Source organism: Oryctolagus cuniculus, chromosome 12 (assembly GCF_051225735.1).
Source record: "Oryctolagus cuniculus isolate XC-2025 breed Fujian yellow rabbit chromosome 12, ASM5122573v1, whole genome shotgun sequence".
NCBI lineage: Eukaryota > Metazoa > Chordata > Mammalia > Lagomorpha > Leporidae > Oryctolagus > Oryctolagus cuniculus.
The window spans coordinates 68,402,501-68,424,048 of NC_142878.1; the positions used below are offsets into that span (position 1 = coordinate 68,402,501).

Here is a 21,548-nt window from a genome sequence, read left to right on the forward strand (position 1 = left end):
ATACCTATGTATGTTTTCTCCGATGTCCTACATGACTTAGTCCTTATCCACTACCGAGCACTTGGTTTGCAGCTTAATATTTCAACAAATGTTTGGTTTTACAGCAGTTTCAGAGGGGGCGTTCTAGCATAACCCTGCAGGGCTTTGTGAAGATTGCTCCATTTCCTTTATTTGTTAACAATATAATGATCCAGTTCTTGAACACATAGCCAAAAATGGCTCTGCCATTACACAAGAGGAGGTGAGCCAAGAGGAGGGACTCAGCTTGTGTAATCCCTTCCATTTTCAAGAGGGGTGACTTCCTTCTCTCACTGTGCTGTGGCTCTTTATTGCCTGCTGAGTAATCAAGTAGTATTGTCTACATCCTCTCTTCCTTGTATCCACCTAAACAGTGGATAGAATGTCACAGTTCATTTTCTTCTTTCTTCTTTCTTTCCTACAGTTCCTTGTCCCTGAAATTTCTTTAACATATGTCTTGCATTCATTCCTTCATCTTTGGTCCCACTGGTCAGACTTAGTCCTTGCCTGCATTTCTGAAACTGCCACTCAATGGGTCTTCATGTTCATAGTTTTTCCTGCTACACCACAGACAGGCTTTTTACCACTGCCTCTGCAATGCCCAGCACTATGCCTGAGATATAACATACAACCATTTATTAATTCTCCATTTTTGACTTTTTATAAATGTAAGAGTTATTTTTAAAAATGGGGAACTCAACTGAGTTCCTCCAATTTGTCCTCTGAACTTCCCCTAAAAGGTCTAAGTCATTCTAAAATCAGTTTCACTGAGAACTTGCAAGGACTTTCACTCCATTAACAGAGACTGCAAACTTAAATCCCAGGACAGGGTGAGTAACTTAAATGAGTCACATAGGCTGGGTGGGGCTGGAGTGAATTGGAACCTTGTGCACAGTGGAAATGACCAGTGACTACCCTGCTCCAATCCAGTGTCTCCATGTGAGAATGTGGGCCTGATGCTAGAGAGGCCAACAAATCGGAATTTTTTGTGTGTAATATCTCCAATATTTATTTTTAATTTTTATTTATTTGAAAGGTAGAGGAGAGAAGGGGGGGGAGAGAGAGAGAGAGAGAGAGAGAGTTATTGGTTCACTCCCCAAATGCCCACAGTAGCCAAGGCTGGGCCAGGCTGAAGCCAGGAGCCAGGATCTCCATTTAGGTCTTTCACGTGGGTGGCAGGGGCCCAAGGATTTGAGCCATCATCTGCTTCCTTTCCAGGGTGTTCCTTAGCAGGAAGCTGGTTTGGAAGTAGAGGTAGGACTTGACCCAGACACTCCAGTGTGGGATGAGGGTGTCCCAAGAGGCCATTTAACCCACTGTGCCAAAACACTTGCTCCCTCCAAAAAATATTTTTTTAGTGCTGGTAGTTTTTTAAAAAAATTTATTTAATTTGATTAGGGGTGGGGAGAGAGAAAGAGAAGGGGAGCTCCTGTTTGCTGGTTCACTCCTCAAAGGCCAGCATTGGCTGGGTGTGGTCTGCATTGGCAGAAATATGGAGTTGAGCCGAAGCTGGGAATCGAAGCCAGGTACTATGATATGGGATGTAGGCATTTTTAACCAGTAGGCTAAATGTTTGTTCCCTCTGTAATTTTTAATGTTGGCAACTAACTCAAAATTTAAGAAAACACTGTGAGTCAAATAAAGCACAGCTCTTATCTGCATTTGGTCTGCAGGTTGCTGTTTTGTGACCCCTATGTGGGATTATGATTGTGAAGGACTAAGCCCTGAAACCTAAACTTTTAGTAATGTGTGCCTATTCAGTCTTCCTAATCCTTCTTCCCAATGCACACCTGCCCTAGGCTGCCCTCCTTATTGTCCACAATAGACTACTCTCATTATAAATGATTCTACTTCCAAAATCTCAAACCCAGTGGTCCCAAATTAGCCTGTGAAGGTCCTTGACTCAATTCCCCTGTTTCTGATTATGCAGTTCTTTTCTCTTCAGCTGTCTGTTTTCTCCTAGAGGCACTTGCTGTTTCTCACCCAATTTTGCTCCTTTCCCAGCCTCTATCTTAATTAAATCTTTATTTGCATTTTTTAATGCCAGCACCTATGCAGGGCACTATCACTCACACCTGGACCACTGCAATAGCTTCAAAAACTGGTTTTGTTTTACCACCGACTTAATTTGTTTCACACCAGATTCATTTCCTCAAAGCTGCCTCCTTTGCCTATCACTTCCCAAAATTTTGTTTTCCAAGCCTCAGTTCCCCAGCATGGCCCTTTAGAATACAGCTGAGCTATTTCTTTCTTGTCCATTCATCTCAGTGTTAGTCAGAACTGATTGGTCTGCAATTGCTCAAACACCTTACCATTTGGGGTCTCTGGGAAACAGCAAACTCAGTGTTCTTAAGGAAGATTTAATGAAATAACGGTTTACAAAGGTGTGGGCAGGTCTAAGCGAAGTTCACAAGGATGGCAAAGAAGTCTTATTGGTTTGAGGCCTGAAAAAGCAAGTAGATGGATTGGTTAGGGCTATAGCGAGGGAGAGGGCTGCCCCACAGAGGTCAAGGCCTCCCCAATAGGGTCAAGGCCTCCAGCTCAGAGTAGAGCCATTGCCAGCTGAGGCTTGGCAGAGAGAGAGGACTGGGAATGCATTTCAGATCCTCTCTCTCTTTCCATCCTCTTATCTCCTACTGTTATCTTCCATTTAATAAACTCAACTGGAAGTCAGAGGACAAGGGAGACCAATTGGTGCACACTTTGCAGGTCTGCTCTTAGGGCTCAAAGCATGGATATGTAGAGAGAGATGTGGAGGTCACACACTGTCTCTGACTCATTGATGCTATTCCCTACTCATTTTCTTTTTTAAAACTTTATTTATTTGAAAAGCAGAGTTACAGTGAGAAGGAGAGAGAGAGATGGAGATAGAGAGAGAGAGAAAAAAAAAGAGAGAGAGAGAAAAGCTTTCCATTCAGTGGTTCTCTCTTCAAATGCCTACAATGGTGACGAGGTTTGTGCCAGGCCAAAGCCAGCAGCTGGGAACTCTATTAGGGTCTCCTATGTGGGTGGCAGGGGTCCATCATCTGCTATTTTCCCAGGCTCATTAGCAGGGATCTGAATTGGAAGTGAAGCAGCCAGGACTCAAACGGTTGCTTCAACATGGGATGCTGGTGGAGCAAGCAGAGGCTTAACCTGCTGCACCACAACACTGGCCCCATATTTCCCATCTTGGTGTAGGCTCCCATTGCATTTCCACTTAACAAAATGCTGCCAGTTTTTAACCTTCTGCTCAGAGTCTACCTGTTTCATCAAGCTTTCATTGATTACTCCTTCTCTCATCAGAACTTGGAAGGTGTTTTGTTCATATTGATTACATTACACTTTTTTTTTAATAAGATTTATTTATTTTGAAAGTCAGAGTTTCACAGAGAGAGAAGGAGAGGCAGAGAGAGAGAGAGAGAGAGAGAGAGAGGTCTTCCATCCACTGGTTCACTCCTCAGATGGTCACAACGGCCAGAGAGAGAGAGAGAGAGAGAGAGGTCTTCCATCCACTGGTTCACTCCTCAGATGGTCACAACGGCCAGAGCTGCGCTGATCTGAAGCCAGGAGCCAGGAGCTTCTTCTGGGTCTCCCACGCAGGTGCAGGGGCCCAAAGACATGGGCCATCCTCCATTGCTTTCCCAGGCCATAGCAGAGAGCCAGATTGGAAGTGGAGCAGCTGGGACTCCAACAGGTACCCATATGGGATGTTGGCACTGCAGGCAGCAGTCTTACCTGCTGTGCCACAGCACTGGCCCCTGCACTTTGTTTCTATTACTGGAGATCAAGGTAGTTCCATGTGTATACATCTTTGTCTTTTTCTTTCTAGTTTTGGTGGAGATGTGGGGTGTGGGGATATGTCTTCACATTTGTTTTCCTCTGCACTCAATGAATATATTTTTAAAAATACTTGTTTTATTTCAAAGTGAGAGTTACAGAGAGAGAGAGAGAGAAAGAGAAAGAGAGCCAGTGTGGCTACCATGGCTGGAGCTTGGCCAGGAGCCTGGAACTTCATTGGGGTCTCCCACATGGGAGACCTAAGCACTTGAACCATCTTTTGCATCTTTTGTTGCATTCTTAGGTCTGTTAGTGGGGGACTGGGTCAGAAGTGAGCAGTCAGGGCTTAAACCAGTGCTCTTAGGAGATGCCAGCATTGTAGGAGGTGACTTAACCTACTGCACTACAACGCTGGTCCTCTCAATAAATATTTTTTGATTGCATGATGTTCCACCATCATTCACTGTGTATATGCCTGCCACATACAGGTGTTGAGTAAATCTACCATTAGCTAATTCATTCTTTTTAGCAGCTGTTACAGAGACCCTTCACTGTGCTGTGCAGGGTAGGTCACATTAGACCTTTGCATGGCCAGCACTCACACTGTAGTCCAATGGAATCTGTTAGTCCTCTCCCCTGTCCCCCAAATATTATCCACCTAAAATGCCCTTTCCTGTTTCCTCATCTTAGCTATGGCCCACAGTCTGGCCTATGTTCCAGCATCTCTAGCCCTTCTAGCTAACACTGGTTCTTCAAGTCAAATTACCTACCTTGCCCTTATGGTCTCTCAGTTATTGGTTGACATTTTGATGCACCTATTTTCTTAGAGAGATTGAAACTTGGTAGATTCAGACTCTGACTCTAATCTTTGGTCTTGTCTGTCCACGGTGACATTTGTGGAGTATCTGGATTCTTCTTGTCATTCCCTGGGGTGGTCCAGACAGTTGGTGGTAAGGACAGAAAGCTGCTGCAGTCTACCAAGAGGATAGAACTGAGCTCTTTGGTCACCTCCTCAGGGACAGTTGCCCAAAAGTAAGATAATTTTATTTTCCAACATCTACATCATCTTAGGGATAGTGGGAAGAATGTCTGGATTGGCTTTCAAAAATCAGGGCCTCTAATCCAGTTTTTAGATTTAACTAGTATGTCATTTAACTTCTCTGAACCTGTTTCATCCTCTGTACACAGGAATGGCAATACGTATCTCATGGAATTGTTGCGAGATTAAGGAAGATGATGTATGTTTTAGTTTCCTATTGCTACTTTAGCAAATTACTGCAGAGTTGTTGGATTTAGTGATACAAATGTATTATTCTACAGTACTTATCCTTCGCAAGTCTGGTGCAGGTCTCACTAGTCTAAAGTCAAGGTGCTAGCAGGGCCAAGTTGCTTCTGAAGCTCTAAAGGAGAATCTGTTCCTTTTTCAGCTTCCAGATGCTTCCCATATTATGGTTCATTGTCTCCTTCTTCCATCTTCAAAGCCAGTGACTTTCCATCTTTCTGACCATTATTCCATGGTCACGCCTCCCTCTGACCACATGTGGGAAAGGTTCTCTGTTAGAATGGGTTCGCCTTCACTGACCTCATACATAGAGTGTTAATTGTTAAATTAACAACAGGAGTCACTGTGCACTAACTTCCCATGCAGGACCTCTGTCCTCAATGGGTTGTATTATGAGAGTTAACTGTAAAACTTGTTCTCAAAGATTTATTTCATTTTAGTGTATTAAGTGGAAGATATGAACAGCCCTTGTCTTGACTGTTGAGGAACAGGATTTTTTGTGTGCAAATTGTTGAAATCTTTTCTTAGCATAGAGCTGGTCTTCTGTGTATAAAGTTAATTGAAAATGAATCTTAGTGAAGAATGGTACTGGGAATGCAAGAGGGAGGAGGAGGAGGGGTGGAAATGTTGGTTGTGGGGGCAGGTATGGTGGGAAGAATCACTATATTCCTAAAGTTGTTATTATTATAAAATGCATGAAGTTTGTATTCCTTAAATAAATGGTTTCTTTGGGGGAAAATGGGTTCACCTGAATAATGCAAAATACTTTCTTCCTCTCGAGATCCCTAATTTATTATCATACACACAGGGTCCTGTTTTCCATATAAGGTATCAGCTTCACAGGTTCTGGGGAATAGGACATCTTTGTGTGTGTGGGGTGCCATTGTTTTATCTATCAGAGTTCACATTCTGGATTCTAGAGATTCATGTCTGTGGGGAGCAACTCTGGACTAGACTAAGTTACTGGAATTAAGACTTATTCTATGCATCTGCTCTCCCACAATATGGCGCTGGGAGAGGAGGAAACAGCTTCTACACAGCTGCCTCCAGTTCAACCAATAAACAGCAGGACCTGCTCCTGATTGCAGGAGAGCAGTGTACTCGGCGTGTGGGTAGCAGAGTTGGGATTGGTGGAAGAGGACTATAAAGGAGGAGAGAGACAACATGCACGAGGCACATCTAAGGGGAACACCTGTGCAGCCCCCGAGAGAGCCGGCCGGCGGTGTGCCGCTCCCCTGCGGAAGTGGGGAAAGTGGCAGGGGGAACCGCCCTTCCACGGAGGTGGAAGGGACGGTAGCCAACCCGGGAAGAACCAGCAGCAAACCCGGGGAGGGCCGAGCAGACAAAAGAACAGCGCAGGGTCCTGTGTCGTTCCTCCGCGAAGAGGGGGAGCGACACATGTCCATCCCACCTGCAAAGCACATTCACTCCAGGCCAAGTTCCCTGAAACTTTCAACCCATTACAGCATCAACTCAAGTCCAAATTCTAATCTAAGTCTCGTTAAATCAAAAGGCTCCATTCCATCACATAAATAGTCTAAGTTATGTTTGCATGAGTTTGTGGTTATGATCTGTCCTGAGGCACAATTCCAGTCCATCTGTGTGCATTTGGGGACTGTACAGTAGATGGGAGATAGTTCCTCTCTTTCTCTTTATCTCTTTCCCTCTGCTATGTCTCTCTACCTTTCAATTAAATGATTTTTTTAAAATAAGAAACCATTAAACAATTAGAGGAACATTTAAGCAGGCCTTACACCATTTCTGAATAACTTTCTTAGCACAACAACAAAGGCATAAATCAGAAAGATCAATTATTTGACAACTTACTCTTTCTTTTTTTTAGATTTATTTATTTATTTGAAATTCAGAGTTACACAGAAAGAGGAGAGGCAGAGAGAGAGAGGTCTTCCATCCACTGGTTCACTCCCCAGATGGCCGCAACAGCTGGAGCTGTGCCGATCTAATGCTTCTCGGCCTTTTGGCCTTTGGAACCATCTGTGGTTCCAGGCTAAAGCCAGGAACCAGAAACTCAATCCAGGTCTCCCATGTGGGTGGCAGGAACCCATGCACTGAGCCATCACCCGCTGCATTGCAGGAAGCCGAAATAGTGAGCGGAGCCAGGACTCAAACCTAGGTGCACCAGTGTGGAATGTGGATATCCCAGGTGGTGTCTTAACCACTGTGCCAAATGCCCACCCCTTCTATGGCTTATTTTTTTAACACTCAAGTGTTTATATTAAGGTCTGCCATTGTGGTGTAGCTAGTAAAGCCGCCACCTGCAAGGCTGGAATCTCATATGGGTGCCAGTTTGTGTCCTGGCCACTCTACTTCTGATCCAGCTCCCTGCTAATAGCCTCAGAAAGCAGCAGAGGATGACCCAAGTGCTTGGACCCCTTGCCACCCATGTGGGAGACATGGAAGAAGCTCCTGGCTTCAGCCTGGCCCAGCATTGGCCGTTGTAGCCATCTGTAATGAACCAATGGATGGAAGAACTCTGTCTCTGTCTCTCCTTCTCTCTATATAACTCTTTCATACAAATAAATAAACAAACAAATCTTTAAAAAGCATTTGAATTAGACTTTCTAACATTACAAAAAACAAAATAAAACAAAACAATAGTGAAAACATAGCACTTTCCCCCCAATGTTTGGCTCCTTTTATTATTGGCCTACATTTTCAGCAGCTGGTAAGCTTGGTTTGCTCGCTTTCTTTCTTTCTTTCTTTCTTTCTTGATCTATTTATTTGAAAGGTAGAATTACACACACACACACAGAGAGAAAGAGAGAGAGAGAGAGAGAGAGAGAGAGAGAGATCCTGCATCCGCTGGTTCACTCTACAAATAGATGCAACAGTCAGGGCTGTGCCAGGCCAAAGCCAGAAGCCAGGAACCTCTTTGGATCTCCCACATGGGTGCAGGGGTCCAGGAACTTGGGCCATCTTCCATTGCTTTCCAAGATGCATCAGCATGGAGTTGGATCAGTAATGGGACAGCCAGGACCTGAACCAATGCCCATAGGGGATGCCAGCACTGCAGGCTGGGGCTTAACTCACTGAGCCACAGTGCCAGTCCCTGCTATTCTTTCTTTAGCACCTAAAACTAATAGGCTGGGAATGGGGTCAGAATTGAGGTGTGGAAATTTCTATCAGCCAGGCCTTTGACAGGCCTTTGTTCAGTGGACACTTGTGGAACTATTTTTAAATACAGGAGAATTGTGACCATGCAGAGTTGATGTAACTATTCTTTTATGAAGAAACACTCACACATTTAGTATAGCTAAATGTAATTTAATTTGTATATCTTTTATGCAGGAAATACATTCTTTTTTTTTACTTTTGCTTTATTTGGGATATGAAGTGAAGAATATATTCCTTTTTTAAAAAAGATTTATTTATTCATTTGAAAGGCAAGTTATAGAGAGTCAGAGGCAGAGAGAGAGAGAGAGAGAGAGAGAGAGAGAGAGAGAGGTCTTCCATCTGCTGGTTCACTCCCCAGATGGCTGCAATGGCTGGAGCTGCGCTGATCTGAAGCCAGGAGCCAGGTGCTTCTTCTAGGTCTCCCATGCAGGTGCAGGGGTCCAAGGATTTGGGCCATATTCTACTGCTTTCCCAGAAGAGAGCTGGATCAGAAGTGGAGCAGCCAGGACTTGAACTGGCGCCCATATGGGATGCCGGCACTGCAGGCAGTGGTTTTCCCTGCTGCGTCACAGTGCCAGCCCCAGGAAATAAATTCCTTAAAGAAAAATACAGCCTATATTATATTTCTTGCTTTTCAGTTCTAAAATTTTAGTCACTTTATTATTGAGACATGTTCATTATAGGAATAAACCCAAACCCAAAAAGCTCATGGAAGTCCATGTATTATTTTATAATATATATTCTTCATGAATTTTTTAAAGATTTTTTTCTCTAGGAACCTTTTATTTAAGGAATACAGATTTGATGCATCTCATAAATATAACTTTAGAAATATAGTGATTCTTCCCACTGTATCCGCCCTGCCACCCACTCTCCCTCCCACCCCTCTTCCTCCTCCTTCTCCTATTCCAATTCTTATTTTTACTAAGATCTACTTTCAATTAACTTTATATACATATGATTAACTCTATATTAAATAAAGAGTTCAACAAATTGTATGAAAGAAAGAAAACCTGTTTCTCAACAGTCAAGACAAGGACTGTTAAAAGTCATTGCATCTCAAAATGTTAATTTCACTTCTATAGACTACCTTTTAGGTTCTATTAGTTATCACAGATCAGGGAGAACATATGGTATCTGTCCTTTTGGGACTGGCTTATTTCACTAATTATTATGTTTTTCAGTTTCATCAATTTTGTTGCAAGACAGGATTTCATTTTTTTACCACTGTGTAGTATTCCACGGTGTGCATAGCCCATGATTTCTTTACACAGTCTTCAGTTGATGGGCATTTAGGTTGATTCCATATCTTAGCTATTGTGAATTGAGCTGCAATAAACATGGGGGTACAGATAACTCTTTCATATGCTGATTCATTTCCTTTGGGTAAATTCTCAGGAGTGGGATGGCTGGGTCATATGGTAGGTCTATATTCAGATTTCTGAGGTATTTCTACACTGTTTTGCACAGTGGTTGAACCAGCTTACATTCCCAGCAACAGTGGATTAGGGTACCTTTTTCCCCACATCCTTGTCAGCATTTGTTGTTTGTTGATTTCTATATGAAAGCCATTCTAATGGGGTGAGGTGAAACCTCATTGTGGTTTTGATTTGCATTTCTCTGAAGGCTAGTGGTCCTGAGAATTTTTTCATGTGTCTGTTGGCCATTTGGTATTGTCTGTGTATACAAAAGCTATTGATTATTGTTTGTTGATTTTTTATATCCTGCCACTTTATCAAACTCTTCTATGAGTTCCAATAGTCTCTTAGTGGTGTCTTTTGGGTCCCCTATATATAGAATCAGGCACATGAAAAAATGTTCAAGGTCATTAGCAATCAGGGAAATGCAAATCAAAACCACAATGAGGTTTCACCTCACCCCGGTTAGAATGGCTCACATTCAGAAATCTACCAACAACAGATGCTGGCGAGGATGTGGGGAAAAAGGGACACTAACCCACTGTTGGTGGGAATGCAAACTGGTCAAGCCACTATGGTAGTCAGTCTGGAGATCCCTCAGAAACCTGAAGATAACCCTACCGTTCGACCCAGCCATCCCACTCCTTGGAATTTACCCAAAGGAATTTAAATTGGCAAACAAAAAAGCGGTCTGCAGCCTAATGTTTATTGCAGCTCAATTCACAATAGCTAAGAGCTGGAACCAACCTAAATGCCCATCAACGGTAGACTGGATAAAGAAATTATGGGATATGTACTCTTTAGAATACTATACCACAGTAAGAAACAACGAAATCCAGTCATTTGCAACAAAATGGAGGAATCTGGAACACATCATGCTGAGTGAAATAAGCCAGTCCCAAAGGGACAAATACCATATGTTCTCCCTGATTGGTGACAACTGACTGAACACCAAAAAGGAAACCTCCTGAAGTGAAATGGACACTATGGGAAACGGTGACTTGATCAGCATAGCCCTGACTGTTAATGAACAACTTAATACATTATCCCTCTTAGTATTTTTTTTTGTCTGTTCTACTTAATATGACTGGTTTAATTCTGTAATTAATACACAGTTATTCTTAAGTGTTAAAAATTAACTGAAATGTGATCCCTGTTAAACATAAGAGTGGGAATGGGAGAGGGAAGAGATGTATAATTTGGGACATGCTCAGGCTGACTTGCCCCAAGTGGTGGAGTTGGAAGCATACCAGGGGATTCCAATTCAATCCCATCGAGGTGGCATGTACCAATGCCATCTCACTGTTCCAGGTGATCAGTTTCAGTTCACAGTTGGTCATGGTGAAGGGATTGGGAGTCAAAGGGAGCACATAGACAAGTCTAGTACCTGCTAACGCTAACTGATGGAGTAAATAAAGGGGAGAGTGATCCAACATGGGAAGTGAGATACTCAGCAGACTCATAGAATGGCAGATGTCCTAAATAGCACTCTGGCCTCAGAATCAGCCCTAAAGGCATTCGGAGCTGGCTGAAAAGCTCATGAGAGTATTTCAGGCATGGAAAGCCAAGACACTCTGGCAAAAGATCTCTGCGAGTGAGATCCCAGTGGAAAGAACAGGTCTTCAAAGAAGGAGGTACCTTTCTCTGAAGGGAGGAGAGAACCTCCACTTTGACTATGACCTTGTCTAAACAAGATAAGAATCGGAGAACTCAGAGGGCTTCCATAGCCTTGGAAACTCATGACTGGAGCATAGGGAGACTACTGATGCCATAGACAGGAGTGTCAATTGGTAAAGTCAACAGGAGTCACTGTGCACTTATTCCTCATGTAGGATCTCTGTCCTTAATGTGCTGTGTATTGAGATTTAATGTTATAACGAGTACTCAAACAATATATTTCACTTTGTGTTTCTATGGGGGTGCAAACTGTTGAAATCTTTACTTAATGTATACTAAACTGATCCTCTGTAAAAAAAAAAAAAAGAAATTATCAACTCCCAACTTGACTCTCACTGGGATTAAACATGACAATAGGTCTGATCTGATTTCATCATCATTTTAAAAAAATCATCTATTATTTTTCACTTTATGTTTCTGTGTGGGAGCAAACTGTTGAAATCCTTTCTTAATGTATACTAAGCTGATCTTCTGTATATTAAGATAATTGAAAATGAATCTTGATGTGAATGGAAGGGGAGAGGGAGTGGGAAAGGGGAGGGTAGTGGGTGGGAGGGACGGTATGTGGGAGAAGCCATTGTAATCCATAAATCGTACTTTGGAAATTTATATTCATTAAATAAAAGTTAAAAAAAAAAGAATCATGTCATCTGCAAATAGGGATAGTTTGATTTCCTCCTTCCCAATTTGTATCCCTTTGATTTCTTTTTCTTGCCTAATGGCTCTGGATAAAACTTCCAGGACTATTTTGAATAGCAGTGGTGAGAGTGGGCATCCTAGTCTGGTTCCGGATCCTAGAGGGAATGCTTCCAACTTTTTCCCATTCAATAGGACACTGGCTGTGAGTTTGTCATATATTACCTTGATTGTGTTGAGGAATTTTCTTTCTATACCCAATTTGCTTAAAGTTTTCATCATGAAAGGGTGCTGTATTTTATCATATGCTTTCTCTGCATCTATTGAGATAATCATATTTTTTTTTCTTCAATTTGTTAATGTGATGTGTCACATTGCTTGATTTGCAAATGTTGAACCATCCTTGCATAGCAGGGATAAATCCCACTTAGTCTGGGTGAAGAGTGTTGTTGGATTCAATTGACTAGTATTTTGTCGAGGATTTTTGTGTCTGTGTTCATTAGAGAAGTTGGTCTGTAGTTCTCTTTCTCTGTTGTATCTTTTTCAGGTTTAGGAACTAAGGTGCCACTGGCTTCATAAAAGGAGTTTGTGAGGATTCCCTCCTTTTCAATTATTTTGAATAACTTGAGAAGAATTGGAGTTAATTCTTTAAATATCTAGTAGAATTCAGCAGTGAAGTCATATAGTCCTGGGCTTTTCTTTGTTGGGAGGGTCTATATTCAATTTCCATCTTGGTCATTGGTCTGTTTAGATTTTCTTTGTCTTCGTGGCTCCATTTAAGTAGGTTGTATGTGTTCAGGAATCTATCCATTTCTTCTAGGTTTCCTGATTTGTTGGCATACAGTTCTTTGTAGTAATTTCTGATGATTCTTTTTATTTCTGTGATGTCTGTTGTTACTTTTCCTTTTTCATCTCTAATTTTATTGATTTGGGTCTTTTTTTTGGTTAGTTGGGCCAATGGTATGTCAGTTTTGTTTATTTTTTCACAAAACTAACTTCATTTTGCTGATCTTTTGTATTTTTTTGTTTCAATTTTGTTTATTCACTAATTTTAATTATTTCTTTTCTTCTACTAGTTTTGAGTTTGGTTTGCTGTTGTTTTTCTACATCCTTGAGATGCATTGATAGCTCAATTATTTGGTGCCTTTCCAATTTCTTGATGTAGGCACCAACTGCTATAAATGTTCCTCTTGACACTGCTTTTGCTGTATCTCATAAGTTTTTTTTTTTAAGATTTCTTTATTTTACTTGAAAGTCAGAGTTACACAGAGAAAGAATGGGGGGGGGGAGAGAGAGAGAGATCTTCCATCCTCTGGCTCACTCCCCAATTGGCTGCAGTGGCCAGAGCTGCGCTGATCTGAAGCCAGGAGCCAGAAGCTTCTTCCGGGTCTCCCATGCGGGTGCAGGGGCTCAAATGCTTGGGCCATCCTCTACTGCTTTCCAAGGCCATAGCAGAGAACTGGATAGTAAGTGGAGCAGCCAGGACTCCAACCAGCGCCCATATTGGATGCCAGCACTGCAGGTGGTGGCTTTACCTGCTATGCCATACTGCCAGCCCCTCCAATAAGTTTTGATATGTTGCATTGTCATCTTCATTTATTTTCAGAAATTTTTTGATTTCTTGAATGACTGTTCATTCAGGAGCATCTTGTTCAGTCTCCATGTGTTTACATATGTTCTAGAGATTCTTGAATTGTTGATTTACAGCTTCATTCCATTGTGGTCGGAGAAGGTGCATGGTATGATTTCGATTTGTTGAATTTGTTGAGACTTGCTTTATGGCCTAGCATGTGGTCTATCCTAGAGGAAGTTCCATGCAATGGTGAGAAGAATGTGTATTCTCCATCTGTAGGATGAAAAGTTCTGTAGATGTCTGTTAGGTCCATTTGATTTACAGTGTTGATTAACTCTGTTGTTTCCTGGCTGATTTTCTGTCTGGTTGATCTATCCATTGCTGAAAGTAGAGTATTGAAGTCCCTCATTACTATATATTGGAGTCTGTGTCTCCCTTTAGGTCCCTTAACATTTCTTTCTTTCTTTTTTTTTTGACAGGCAGAGTGGATAGTGAAAGAGAGAGACAGAGAGAAAGGTCTTCCTTTTGCCGTTGGTTCACCCTCCATTGGCCGCCATGGCCAGTGCGCTGTGGTCGGTGCACCGCACTGATCTGAATGCAGGAGCCAGGTGCTTCTCCTGGTCTCCCATGGGGTGCAGGGCCCAAGCACCTGGGCCATCCTCCACTGCACTCCCTGGCCACAGCAGAGAGCTGGCCTGGAAGAGGGGCAACCGGGACAGAATCCGGCGCCCCGACCGGGACTTGAACCCGGTATGCCGGCGCCGCTAGGTGGAGGATTAGCCTATTGAGCCGCGGCACTGGCAACATTTCTTTTAAATAGCCAGGTGCCCTGTAGTTAGGTGCATATATGTTTACAATAGTCACATCTTCCTATTGAATTCATCTCTTAATCATTGCATAGTGCCCTTCTTTGTCACTTTTAACAGTTTTTCTGTTGAAGCCTATTTTGTCTGATATTAGGATGGCTACAGCAGCTCTTTTTTTGTTTCTGTTAACATGAAATATCTTTTTCCATGTTTTCACTTTCAGTTTGCATGTATTTTTGTTGGTGAGATGTGTTTCTTGTAGGCAGCAAATAGATGGATTTTGTTTTTAATCCATTCAGCCAGTCTGTGTCTTTTAACTGGGGAGTTGAGGCTATTTATACTCAAGGTAACTCTTGATAAGTAATGACTTTGCCCTGCCATTTTCCCAACGATATTCCTAATTTATACTTTGAACTTATTTTGATCTTTTACTGAGATATTTTCTTCCTTACTTTCTTTCGTAGCGATGATCATGTTTCTGTGTTTCTGAGTGCAACACATCCTTAAGCATCTTTTGCAGGGCTAGATGGGTGGTGACAAATTATTTCAATTTCTGTTTGTTATGACAGGTCTTTATTTCACCTTCATTCTCAAATGAGAGCTTTGCAGGGTATAATCTGGGATGACAGCTTTTTTCTCTTAAGACTTGGACTATATCTCACCATTCTCTCTAAGCCTGTAGGGTTTCTGATGAGAAGTCAGCTTTGAGTCTAATTGGAGATCCTCTGAAAGTAATCTTGCATTTCTCTTGTGCACATTTTAGAATCTTTTCTTTATTACTTTATTTTTTTGACAGGCAGAGTTAGACAGAGAGAGAGACAGAGAGAAAGGTCTTCCTTCCGTTGGTTTACTCCCCCAAATGGCCGCTACAGCCGGCACGCTGCGCCAATCCGAAGCCAGGAGCCAGGTGCTTCCTCCTGGTCTCCCATGTGAGTGCAGCGCCCAAGCACCTGGGCCATCCTGCACTGCCTTCCCAGACCACAGCAGAGAGCTGGACTGGAAGAGGAGCAACCAGGACTAGAACTTGGGGTATTGGCGCTGTAGGTGGAGGATTAGCCTAGTGAGCCACGGCACTGGCCAGAATCTTCCCTTTATGTTTCACTGTTGTGAGTTTGTTGATATTGTGTCATGGCAAGGAATTTTTCTGGTCATGTTTAATGGGAGTTCTATGTGTTTCCTGTACTTGGATGTCCCTTTCTTTCTCTAAACCCAGAAAGTTTTCTACTCATATTTCACTAAAAAGTCCTTCTAATTCTTTTTCTCTCTCCATGCCTTCAGGAACTCCTAGAACCTAATTTTTTTTTAATAGTATCTAGATTCCCATCTGGAAAACATCATGCTGAGTGAATTAAGCCAGTCCCAAAGGGACAAATATCATATGTTCTCCCTGATCGGTGACAACTAACCAAGCACCAAAAAGGAAACCTGTTGAAGTGAAAGGGACACTATGAGAAACAGTGACTTGATCAGTCCTTGTCCTGACTGTTGATGTACAATTTAAATTAAAAAATATTTTTTATTTATTTATTTATTTTTTTGACAGGCAGAGTGGACAATGAGAGAGAGAGACAGAGAGAAAGGTCTTCCTTTTGCCATTGGTTCACCCTCCAATGGCCGGCGTGGCCGGTGCGCTGCAACCGGCGCACCGCACTGATCCGATGGCAGGAGCCAGGTACTTACCCTGGTCTCCCATGGGGTGCAGGGCCCAAGTACTTGGGCCATCCTCCACTGTACTCCCTGGCCACAGCAGAGAGCTGGCCTGGAAGAGGGGCAACCGGGACAGCATCTGGCGCCCCGACTGGGACTAGAACCCGGTGTGCCGGTGCCGCAAGGCGGAGGATTAGCCTAGAGAGCTGCGGCGCCGGCCTATGTACAATTTAATACTTTATCCCTTTTAGTATTTTTTTTTTGTTCTAGTTAATACTATTGGTTGACCCCTGTAATTAACACACAATTATTCTTAGGTGTTTAAATTTAACTGAAAAGTGATCCCTGTTAAATATAATAGTGGGAATAAGAGAGGGAGGAGATGTACAATTTGGGTCATGCTCAATCGGACTTGCCCCAAATGGTGGAGTTAGAAATGTGCCAGGGGATTCCAATACAATCCCATCAAGGTTGCATGTACCAATGCCATCTCACTAGTCCAAGTGATCAATTTCAGTTCACAATTGATCATACTGATGGGTCTAAGAGTTAAAGGGATCACACAAACAAGACTAGTGTCTGCTAATACTAACTGATAGAATCAAAAAGGGAGAGAACAATCCATCATGGGAAGTGGGATGCACAGCAGACTCATAGAATGGAAGATGTCCTAAACAGCCTTCTGGCCTCAGAATCAGCCCTTAAGGCATTCGGATCTGGCTGAAGAGCCCATGAGAGTATTTCAGGCATGGAAAGCCAAGACACTCTGGAAAAAAAAAAAAAAAAACCTAAATGAAAGATCTCTGCGAGTGAGATCCCAGTGGAAAGAACTGGCCATCAAAGGAGGAGGTACCTTTCTCTGAAGGGAGGAAAGAACTTCTACTTTGACTATGACCTTGTCTAAATAGGATCGAAGTCGGCGAACTCAAAAGGCTTCCATAGCCTTGACAACTCATGACAAGAGCCTAGGGAGATTACTGACACCATAAACAAGAGTGTCAAATTGTTAAGTCAACAACAGGCATCACTGTGCACTTTCTCCTCATGTAAGATCTCTGTCCTTAATGTGTTGTTCAATGTGAATTAATGCTATAACTAGTATTCAGACAGTATTTTACACTTTATGTTCTGTGGGGGTGCAAACTGATGAAATCTTTACTTAATATATACTAAATCGATCTTCTGTATATAAAGATAATTGAAAATGAATCTTGATGTGAATGGAATGGGAGAGGGAGTGGGAGACGGGAGGGTTGTGGGTGGAAGGGAAGTTATGGGGGGGAAAGCCATTGTAATCCATAAACTGTACTTTGGAAATTTATATTTACTACATAAAGTTTAAAAAAAAATAGTATCTAGATTCCCAACAGTGTTTTTTAGTTTTCTAATTTCCCTTCTTGTCTTTGATTTGACTGTATACTTTCCTCTGCTTTGTCTTTTAAGTCTGATATTCTCTCTTCTGCTTCATTGATTCTGTTTTTAAGGCTCTCCACTGCATTTTTTATTTGTTCTATTGAATTTTTCATTTCATTTTGATTTCTCTTTAAGATCTCAATTTCATGTTCTATGAAATTCTTCATTTCATTTTGATTCCTCTTTAAGATCTCAATTTCATGGGAGAAATTTTCTTTCGTGTCCTGCATGGATTTTAGTAGTCTGTGTGTTTGCTTTTGATTATGTCTATGTAATCTTTTTTTTTAAATTTTTTTTTTTTTGACAGGCAGAGTGGACAGTGAGAGAGAGAGACAGAGAGAAAGGTCTTCCTTTGCTGTTGGTTCACCCTCCAATGGCCGCCGCGCTGCGGCCGGCGCACCGCGCTGATCCGATGGCAGGAGCCAGGAGCCAGGTGCTTTTCCTGGTCTCCCATGGGGTGCAGGGCCCAAGCACCTGGGCCATCCTCCACTGCACTCCCTGGCCACAGCAGAGAGCTGGCCTGGAAGAGGGGCAACCGGGACAGAATCCGGCGCCCCAACCGGGACTAGAACCCGGTGTGCCGGCGCCGCTAGGCGGAGGATTAGCCTAGTGAGCCGCGGCGCCGGCCTATGTCTATGTAATCTTACGATCAATTTTTTGAGCTCCATTTCTTCCATCTCCTTGTCTTCACAATCTAGTATTGAAGTGTCGTGTTCTTTTGGGGGCATCATGTTGTCTTCCTTATTTTTGTTTCTTGGATTGGTGTTCATTTGGGGGCGAAATGTTGTCTTCCTTATTCTTATTGCATTTGTTGTTCGGCATTTGTGGAGATAACCGTTGGTTTCTTCGTTTCTTCGTTGTCTTCTTCTTCTTCTTCTTCTTCTTCTTTTTTTTTTTTTTTGCCGTGGCTGATTTTATTGTGTACTATGACTCAGTAGATAAGTGGAATGTCTGCTTTCAGTGAATCTCTAGAGGCTTGTAGTGGGTATATCCAGAGAGCTCTTTTCAGTTCTCCAGGGTTAAGGGTGTGCCTAAGGTGATACACCCAGGTTTAGCACGGTAAATCTCTCTCTCTCTCTCTTTTTTTTTACAGGCAGAGTGGACAGTGAGAGAGAGAGAGAGAGAGAAAGGTCTTTGTTTTTGCTGTTGGTTCACCCTCCAATGGCCGGCGCGGCCGGCGCGCTGCGGCCGGCACACAGCACCTATCCGAAGGCAGTTGCCAGGAGCCAGGTGCTTTTCCTGGTCTCCCATGGGGTGCAGGGCCCTAGCACTTGGGCCATCCTCCACTGCACTCCCGGGCCACAACAGAGAGCTGGCCTGGAAGAGGGGCAACCGGGACAGAATCTGGTGCCCTGACCGGGACTAGAACCTGGTGTGCTGGTGCCGCTAGGTGGAGGATTAGCCTATTGAGCTGCGGCGCTGGCCTTCTCTCTTTTTTTAATCGGAAGGGAGGTATATTCTGCTCAGCTGAGCTCTCCTCAATAGAGACCAGAGCCTGAGCGCTAGCCCCAGTGGGTATAATATTTGTCCACTCTGTCCCAAGGACCACACAAAGGATTTGTGCAGTCTTCAGTGTAAGTTCAGATTCCCCAGCAATGTCTGTCACCAGGTAACCAGGAACCCCCAAGCTTGTGGCATCTCCCTCTGAGACTGCTCCAAGTCCCAGCCACACCATGAGTTCTTCCACACACCCTCCGTTTTTTTTTTTTCCCCCACAGTCCTAGTTTAGAGGCTTCACACAGACACAAGTTCCTAGCTGCCTGTTATAGCTCCCCATCAGTTAAGAGTCTCCACTCGGCTGATTGCCATGTGCAGACACAAGCTGGCACAGCAGTTAACATATGTCCAAAATGGTGTCCACTCTATCAGCTTGTATGCCTTTGTAAGGTGATTGGAGAGAGAGAAACGTGTCTGTCCTTTTTTTTTTTTTTTTTTTTTTTTTTTTTTTTTTTTCCCCTCCTCTAGTTTGGCTGGTACACTTTCCCCTAGGAGCTCCAAGCCTGGTTCCCTCAAGACTCTTCCTGCCACTTTTTCACCAGTGGCTTTGGGATGCTGCGGTCTGGTTTCACCTCACTTTCCAGTGCTGGTGTGTAGGCTCTTGGCTGTTGGAGTCCTGAGCCATGGGCACCCATGCCCTCCATGTAGGTCCACCGTGTCCCTCTAATTTCAGTAGAGTTTCCTCTGCCTTTTTTCCCCCTAACTCTTCCCTGAAACTACACTATCTCCACTTTTTTTTTTTTTTTTGACAGGCAGAGTGGACAGTGAGAGAGAGAGACAGAGAGAAAGGTCTTCCTTTGCCGTTGGTTCACCCTCCAATGGCCACCACGGCTGGTGCGCTGCGGCTGGCGCACCGCGCTGATCCGATGGCAGGAACCAGGTGCTTATCCTGGTCTCCCATGGGGTGCAGGGCCCAAGCACTTGGGCCATCCTCCACTGCCTTCCCGGGCTACAGCAGAGAGCTGGCCTGGAAGAAGGGCAACCGGGAAAGAATCCGGTGCCCCGACCGGGACTAGAACCCGGTGTGCCAGCGCCGCTAGGTGGAGGATTAGCCTATTTAGCCATGGCGCCTGCCCTATTTCCACTTTTTTAAAAATATCTTCTCCTGGCCGGCGCCGCGGCTCACTAGGCTAATCCTCCGCCTTGCGGCGCCGGCACACCGGGTTCTAGTCCCGGTTGGGGCGCCGGATTCTGTCCCGGTTGCCCCTCTTCCAGGCCAGCTCTCTGCTGTGGCCAGGGAGTGCAGTGGAGGATGGCCCAGGTGCTTGGGTCCTGCACCCCATGGGAGACCGGGAAAAGCACCTGGCTCCTGGCTCCTGCCACCGGATCAGCGCGGTGCGCCGGCCGCAGCGCGCCGGCCGCGGCGGCCATTGGAGGGTGAACCAACGGCAAAAGGAAGACCTTTCTCTCTGTCTCTCTCTCTCACTGTCCACTCTGCCTGTCAAAAAAAAAAAAAAAAATCTTCTCCTGGGCTAGAGCAGTTAGCTCCCTCCCTACCCCACCATCTTGGAACTCCTTCCTATATTGCTTTTTAAATGCCACTAACAGTTCAGCACATATATAAGGAGAAGGAACAGAGCAAATATTTGTTAAAACATGTAAAAATCTTCCATCTGACTGAATGGTTTGTGCCTGCATTTTAATTTAGGTGTATTAGAATATACCTGAGACTTGTTTCAATTAGGTATGATGAAACCAACAGATTGGCAGATGACTATCATGAAGGAAGAAATTTTTGCACACTAGAAAAAGGGATTGGGCCAGTGTTGGGGTATAGCAGGTTAAGCCACTGCCTGTGATGCTGGCATCCCATATGGGTGCCAGCTGGTGTCTCCTCCACTTCTGACCAGCTCCCTGCTAATGGCCTGGGAAAGCAGCAGAGGATGGCCCAAATGTTTGGGCCCCTGTACCCATGTGGGAACCCAGAAGAAGCTCCTGGTTACTGGCTTCGGCCTGGCCCAGCCCTGGCTGTTGTGACTGTCTGGGGAGTGAATTGGTGGATGGAAGACCTTTCTCTCTCTCTGTAACTCTGACTTTCAAAATGAAGAAATAAATCTTTTTTTTTTTTCAAGAAATTAAACAACGGATATAACATATCATGTTTTGCTATATGTGGAAGCTCCTTTGAGGGTGAGGAAGCAGGAAGGGGGAGGGGAAACACTGGCCAAAGTCTATACTGTGGCTTTCATGAGGCTGGGGAAATGCCTCAACAGGTTTGGGATGGCTGGTTTGGATAATTTTAGAGGGCTATGGGGTGCAGGGCTGCCTCTGGTTGTGTGCTGCCTGGACCTAAGGAGGTTTGGGCCAGAGGAATATGGCCTCCTGGAGTGTAGTAAAAGCCAGAGAGGGGTGGTTTAGGGTATGGGCTCTGGATTGGTTGGTTTGTCTATCAAAGGTATGCTCATAGCAAGTAATTTACCATCTCTAGGAGTTAGCTAATCTGGCAGGGACAGGGTCTCTTGGATTAGCAAGGCCCCAAAATATCAAACTATTATAAATATAGAAAGACATGATTAATGCAGTAAGACTCAAGATATTTCCAGGAAGAGGAAGAAGCCATGAGTTTTGTGAAGCGTCTAATGCAGTGCCCTTGATACATGCCATGTGCTGCTTGCGTGCACACACATCAAGTTGAGATCATGGGAAGGAACCATGGCGTTGGTGAGGCAGTGTTTGACATTTCCCTT

General features: G+C 43.8%; 1 protein-coding gene across 5 annotated transcripts in view; it reads left to right on the plus strand.

The window, feature by feature from the left end:
• SQOR (sulfide quinone oxidoreductase) overlaps nt 1–21,548 on the plus strand; it is a 67,931-nt gene that overhangs the window by 4,504 nt on the left and 41,879 nt on the right. The window contains exon 3 of one of the 5 annotated variants that reach the window (XM_089310266.1): nt 1–848. This exon is cut by the window's left edge and continues 1,445 nt beyond it. The exons of the other annotated variants lie outside the window; for them this stretch is intronic. The gene's annotated coding sequence lies outside the window, so the exon portion shown is untranslated. The remainder of the gene's footprint in view (nt 849–21,548) is intronic. 5 annotated transcript variants of the gene reach the window in all.